The following is a 7,355-nucleotide window of genomic DNA, read 5'->3' on the forward strand; positions in this document are numbered from 1 at the left end:
GTGCTTGAGGCGGTAGCCACACAGGACCTTTGGATTTGGCACTCCTTCTTTGGTATGCCAGGAACTCACAATGACATCAACGTGCTGCAGTGCTCTCCTATTTTTGCCAAGCTCGTTGAGGGCCATTCTCCTCCGGTGAACTTCAAGATCAATGGGCACCAATACAACAAGGGGTACTACCTAGCAAATGGCATCTATCCGAGATGGTCGACATTTGTGAAGACGATCTCAAACCCTGCGACAGGAGGCAAGAACGTCTGGTTTGCGAAAGTTCAGGAGGCTTGCAGGAAGGATGTCGAGCGGGCATTTGGTGTGCTCCAATCTTGATTCGCTGTTGTTCGGTACCCCACTCAGACCTGGTCCAAAGATCAAATGTGGGAGATTATGACTTGCTGTGTCATCTTGCATAATATGATCATTGAGAGCGAGCAAGAAGACCCAGTGTTTGACACTAAACCATACTACAGGCAGGGTCCTCTAGCCGAAGTTGATCACCAGCTACCGGCAACTTGGACTGCCTATCTCAGTATGCGTCAGGAGATCCGAGACCCACAGGTGCATCATCAACTGCAGGAAGATCTGATTGAGCACCTATGGAGGCTCAAGGGGGACGCCGTGTGATGAAATATGAGTTTTTATTTGTTGAACTATATAATTTGTATTGAACTATTTGTTGTTGTACTATTTTGTTGAAATATTTGATTTTTCTGTGATGAAATATGTGATAAGAAATAATTGTGTTGATAATTGAACGCCGAGACACGACGAAACCACGCCGAATATGGGCCTATTCTCACCCATATGGGCCTATTCTCGCCCATATGGGCCCTTTATTCGCCGAAATTGGGCTGCAAAGTGGGCCAATTTCGGTGCCTGGGGGCGAGCTGGGGGCGACTATTGGACGCAAAACCGCCCCAGCGTCGATTGTATCGCCAGCTCGCCCCAGAGGATGATTTTTATGCGTCCTTGGGGGGCCAACGGCTGAAGACCCAAAGCCTCCTAGAGTGGTAGTCACAACAACTAAGGCATCGAGCGCACGGTACCACGCGAGGGCGCACCGCACCACACGAGCGAAATCCACAGCGAGCGAGCGAGGCCACAGCGATCGAGCCAGAGGAAAAAAGGCATCGAACCCTAGCCCCAATCCACAGCCCCGCGCCTCTCGCTCCTCCCTCCCTCGTCCGCCGCCACTCCCTCCCACCTCCTCCTCCTGCGCCCTAGGAGCCCCGCCGGCGACTGCTACTCCTCCACCGCCTCGCCTCTTCCTCCTCCTCGCCTTCCCATCGCTCGTCTTCAGGCCGCAGCGGTGGTTCCCGATCTGAGCCGTCTTCAGGTGCGTGGAGCGACGGAGGTCGGCTCCCTCCTCCACGGTCGCGCGGCGGGAGAGGAGTCAGCCCCGGTGCTCTGCCTCTCCATCCGTCTCCGCAAGCTATCGTCCGATGCCGTCATTGCCCGCCATCATCTTCATCTTGCTCGCTGCCTGCTTGCTAGAGAGCCATGGCTTTCCTCGCTGTAGGTTCTGGCGTTCTGCCATGGCTTTTCTTGTCCCGTCCCACTCGCCTCCCCCTCCTCGTCACCCTCCTCTCTCTCTCTCTCTCTTTCTCGCTCACTGCCAAGAAGCCGCCGGAGGAGGAACTCGACCTGGACGACCGCCGCTGGACGAAGAGCCCCGAAAAAATCCCCCAACCACCCCTGCGCCACCGCCTCTTCACCTTCGACCACGGGTTGCAACGTACGGTCAGAGGACCAAGGTGTGGATTCTCCCCCTTTCCCTTTTCCTTGATTCTCATTTGTTCCTCCAGCCCCTCCCATCCTTGCCTACACAGCACACACACTCTCTCTCTCATCTCGTGGATGGGAATGGCCAGCGTGGATTAATTAATTTCATCATATTTCTGTCAGATTTGATTTCAACAGCGGCGGTGGTGTCTTGCTGTTCTTTGCACATATTTCTGTCAGATTTGATTTAATTTCATCCTTGCTATTCATATCTATTAATTAATGACCTGTACATACATATTTTATCATGTCTACTAACAATCTCATCAGTTTACAGTTCATACATCGGGTTATTTTATCCTGTTTTCTTCAGGTTTGATTTAGGGTGTTCCTTTTTCCTTTTTCAGATGTATGCCATATGTGTAGCAATAGTTCTAAAACACCCCCACTCCTTCTCTTCCTATCAATTTAATCAGGACCCACTCTGGACCATTTTCAGAAACCACTCTAAACCATTTTCTGAAAATTGATAGGAAGAGAGTGATTTTCATAACAGCGGCTGCAGCCCCCAGGGTTAATTAGAACCTAAAATGTTTCCTTTAGTTTATGAAAAAAGTCTAGAGTGGTTTCTGCAACTGCTGTTATGTTTCATTGATTCAGTCCTATAGTTGGATGGTTCCAGTGGATTTTACTAAATGGTTTTGTAGATTTAATTAGTGAAAAGGCCTCAATTGGTTTATGAAACATTGCTTGTCTGTTGGCAGTTGGAGCATACTAGGCAAATGGGCCTTGCCGTGAGTCGTGGTGCAACAGTGACCTCGATGGGCAGGGCAATGGTCAGATACGAGTCAGCACCGAAGATGACTGTAAGCACTCAAAAAAGTTTACCACGCTAGAGCTATGTCAGGTACCTACTGTTCTTTTGTGCTTTTTGTTTTCTATTTCCCGTCAGAAGCTCATTCGATAATCAATTTGCAGGTTGTATGAGGGCAGTTAATGAATATACTTGTGACACTTAAACTCTCAGGCAAGCTTGCTCTCAGGTAAATTACTAATCATTCAAATCACTAATCAGGTAAAGCACAATAATAAGCCCACCAGTCATAGCAGAGGAAAAATAACCACGAAGTGAAAATAGATTGTGAAAATTAGACAGCTCAGACGATGTAAAAGACAGAATCGGACGACCAGCGAGTTTTCAATCTGGGGGAGCTCGGAGTAGCCGAGTTGCCCAGCCAGATTAATTTTTATTGGGCATTCAGATTCTTATTTTGCGTTTCGTAGATTTTTAGCTGGGTGTATAAACATACACAGACACACTGACTTCTGATTTCAGTGACGGGGGTAAATTATTGTGCCATATATATTGTTGCCATATTTAGTAATCATGCATATACATGTACATTGGTTTTTATCAAATGTACATGTGCTCCTGTAGCATATCTTCAGGTTTGGGGATTTAAATGCCCTTTGTTTTGTGTACCAGGTGGTTAACTGAGATTTTGTTTGCTTATTCTACTGTTTTTTTAGCAATGCCAACAAACATGGTTTATGATGATATTGGTGGTCTGAAGCTTTAGATCGTCGGGGCTGCTCTCATTTGTTCAATTTGCCAGTGATCCTTCCATTCTACTGCTGCTCATTATTATCACATGAAGGAGGTGTTCTTCCGTTACAATACTCCTGACGTGTTCCATGAAATGTCTATGAGCTGGTATGTTGTTCATTCTCTCTTTTTTTTCTTCTTGCAGGCTGATCTATGTTCTCTGTTTGTTGGGTCCTCCGTGTCATTATGAACAAGGTTGGGTCTCTCTTGCTCAGTTTTTGTCTACTAAAAGTGATGTGAGCTGATGTGCTTGTTTGGGCGGTCTCCCTGTGTGTGTGATATTTGTTTGCATATCAACCCTGTGTGCTTGAAATTTACTTGCATATCATGATATCAAACGAGGATGTGTTCTTGTTTACCTCTTGAATAGACAGATCTTGGTGCATTACTGGTACCGTGCCTCTAGGTGGTCAGGGAGGGTCGCACTTGCGCTATGCTTCCCTCTGGATTCTAGCATGGTGTTCGGGTGCCTAGCTTAGTTCAGTTCTGAGTCGAAAGCAACGAAATCATATGTTTCTGAATCTTGGATATACCTTACAATGCAGCGGCCCATCCTTGTCGTGCCTGGACTGGCTAGATCGATTAGAGTTTGTCTAATATGCCTTCGGTAATCAGCAGCAACACACGAGATCCTGGAACCTGCATTAGTTATTGTTTGCACAATAATTACTTATTGATATCATTACCAAGCTATCCGAGCCATCAATCTCCGGACACCACTTGGTTTCCTTGCCCATTTATTCATCGGATCTGTACACAATCGACAGGATTGACTTCAGATCTTACATAAGGTTTCATAAAGATAGTTCAGAACCTAAGCTATACAAAGTTTTACAAACAAAATCTACACAGACTCATGGATTTGAAACTGAAAGATATTATGTGATGCATCTCTCCAAAAATCCAGCATAATTATATAGAGGAAACATATATTCCCAGAAATTTACGGTCGCGGTCGAGAGCAACGGCGAGTGTAGAGCAAGCCTGTGGGAGGGTTTTTCTGAAAGCAAGCCCTCAGCTCGCCCCGACAACCTTTCCCTGTCAGCTTCGCTCCCCTCTTCCTCCTCTTTGCTTAGAATTGTTTTATTGTCATTCATATTCTGTATTAAATTCTGATGAGGTTTCTGCTTGTTAGATTAAATTCTAGCCAAGACTAAACTGTAGCCACAAGAAGGCAGGATTCTACTTGTTTAGTCTAAAAAAGAGTTTTTGACTTATTTGATTAGATTCTAAGTCAGCTTTTGGGGGGGACTTTAGATACAATCTGTTAGTTGAAAAAAATATGTGTTCTTGCGCTTGAGAAATTGCTGCCACTGTTACTGTATCATATATGAATATGTACAAGGCATCAGAAAGCACAAGTAGCAGGAACAATTAGTTCAGTTTTAATATTATAGTGCTACTCATCCTAAATTGTGTTAATTAATCTGCTAGACTATGGTGATGACAGAGGGGTACTGTTTTTTAAAATTGTTTCTTTGTTCCAATTATAAAGGGCCCTCTGCAAGGATATTGATTTCATCATGTGTAGAAGTTTAGTTGGACAGATATTGTTCGTCAGTTTCTTAGTGCGTGCCTAGCTGTTTCCCCTTTTTACATTGCTTATTTTCTATAGGATTTCTTGAAAGATAATAGCTTGCTTCAACAATTGTAGAACGATCATGGTTTCTTTGCATTTCTGTACTTTTATACGATTAACAATTTCATGGCTATCCTGTGTAAGAAACAGACATCATTGGCATTGGCCAATGCATTTGCGTTAAATGCCCTGTTGGCCGAGTGATGTAGTCCTATTGTGAAGATGCTTATTGTTTCATTTCTGTAATGTAGGAACATGTATATCCTTTCAAGTTCACTGATGCGGTTACCACTACAACACACGTCCCTCCAAGGACCAAGGGTGGGCATGATCTTCTACAAGGTTGTTGTCTGTGACTATTAGTACGGGATCAACTTTGCGGTGTCCCCATCGCTTCAAGTCAAGCTAATAGAGCTAAATGGGTATCCAATTTTAGAAAGCACACTTAAGAAACATGAACACGTGTCTTTAGATCCTATGGAGCATTCCTAATAATGACCATCTATTTAACTATCTTGGATCATTACCATTACAAAATGCAGCATGGCATTCATAATGTTCAGTTATTCATAAATGTGGCATTTAATTATTCTCCTGGCATGATATTTAAGCATGTTGCATATACCAATCTGTTGATAATTCAATTATTGATTCTGATGTACAAACATGCAAAACCATTGCCTGTTTGGATGATGCACATGAGTATGTTTTTGTTAGTTTTCGGTGATGTACGTCGTGAAGCGGGACGGGCGGACGGAGACGGTGCACTTTGACAAGATCACGGTGCGGCTCAAGAAGCTCAGCAATGGGCTCAGCCAGGAGCACCGCAACCCCGTGCTCGGTCTGCGTCAGGGTATACATGGGCGTCACCACCAGCCAGCTCACCACCGAGACCGCCGCCGCGCTCACCGCCTCCCAGCCTGACTATGCCTCCGTACGTTCCCTCTTTCGATCTGTCTCTCCCCTTCCGGTCCGTTCCGTTCCCCCTCACGGCGCCCGTGTTCGTGTGTCCTGGTCTGACGTATGTGCGTGTGTGGTTCTTCTGCAGCTCGCGGCGAGGATTGTTGTGTCCAACCTGCCGCCAAGTGGAAATAGTTTGTGTGGCGCTCGTAAATAGAGAGCATTCTGGTAGAAAGGTACAGGAAAGAATAGGGAAACTTTTGTCATTTTCTTTGGTCTCTGAAAAATAAATGGTGATATGGGCTGATACATTGCTAAATTACATGATACAAACTCACTTCTTTTTTGATTTTTGGTTTACTTTGTTGTGCTACAATGGCTCTCCTAGGAATGTTCTTCCATGCTTTGATGTGCACAATCCAGAAAGTGCATGCATCCAGAAACCAAATAGGATTTTTTTGTGTTATCTTCTCTTAAATCTTGTGCTTGTCCAATAAGAATAAGGTTTGGTGGTATTGCTTTTGTCTGTCACCTGGTAGATTTCAGACTTCAAGCTAGCTGCAGTTATTTCAGGTTCTATGTGCAAATCCTTGGTGTGACATGATTGGTAACTAACCATGAATACGTTACAATCTGATATGTCTAATTCTTGATTTATGTGGTACCATGGTCTAAAAATTGGTCCTAAAGATACATGATGTTTTTGTACAAAGTTGAGACAGTTATTTTGGAACGGAGGGAGTATTAGATTATTTTGTTCCTTTTTAATTTGGTTCTAAAATATAGTTTCAGAGTGATCATTTTGCATCAGCCAAGCTTGCCCTTGTTACAAATAATTGTTCTGTTGTCCTCAATTCACTTTCTCGGGTTTTTAATGCTACAAGTATTATTGTTCCAGTTTTTTTTTAGTTATTCATCATGCCATTTTTCTTTCTGCCTTTGCAGCTGAAAGATTAGCGAGACTGGCTAAATTCTGAACATGTTCCATGTGAGAGAAATAGCATGTTGATTTCATCTTGAAATAATCATAGCTGAGGGACGAGCTTCGTAACTAAGGGTCATGTGTAGAGCTGAAGGAAGAAGTTGCGAGGCTTGGAACTCTCCTTGTGAAGGGCTCAGGGACAGCAGTGAGGACAATGCCTCTTTAGTTGTAATTGTGATACTCCTGATCTGCAAGTAAACACTCCTGTGATACTAAATGTTGGTTGTTAGTACAGAGGTGATGCCATTAGTTGGTTCTTTGGTACTCCCTCTGTCCGGAAAAGCTTGTCGCTCGAATGGATGTATCTAGCACCAAGTTAGTGCTAGATATATCCATTTGAGAAACAAGCTTGGGACAAGCTTTTTCGGACAGAGGGAGTATTGATTTCATGATTTGTGGTTAATACATGATGTAATACAATCTACACTGCATTATATTTCCTTACTCACTACTAACATTCTTTCTAATTCGCTTCTTGCGCTAATCGCCATTGGCGCAACCGGGTCATCTAGTGAAGAGAAAAGCAAAGCGGTCATAGCCAGGGATCGAACTCAAGCCGCAACAGTACT

General features: G+C 44.1%; 1 long non-coding RNA gene across 2 annotated transcripts; it reads left to right on the forward strand.

The window, feature by feature from the left end:
• Nucleotides 1-1,031: 1,031 nt before the first annotated feature.
• Nucleotides 1,032-7,050, forward strand: LOC123189097 (uncharacterized). Of its 2 annotated transcripts, XR_006495583.1 has the most exons (8): nt 1,032-1,751; nt 2,484-2,626; nt 2,698-2,762; nt 3,250-3,433; nt 5,156-5,246; nt 5,622-5,838; nt 5,953-6,040; nt 6,750-7,050. It is a non-coding gene; the product is annotated as an uncharacterized lncRNA (long non-coding RNA). The 2 variants fall into 2 exon arrangements; XR_006495582.1 differs by having other exon boundaries at nt 1,034-1,751; nt 5,156-5,838.
• The last annotated feature ends 305 nt before the right edge of the window (nt 7,051-7,355 follow it).

The sequence above is a fragment of the Triticum aestivum genome, chromosome 2A (genome assembly GCF_018294505.1).
Source record: "Triticum aestivum cultivar Chinese Spring chromosome 2A, IWGSC CS RefSeq v2.1, whole genome shotgun sequence".
In the NCBI taxonomy this organism is placed as follows: domain Eukaryota; kingdom Viridiplantae; phylum Streptophyta; class Magnoliopsida; order Poales; family Poaceae; genus Triticum; species Triticum aestivum.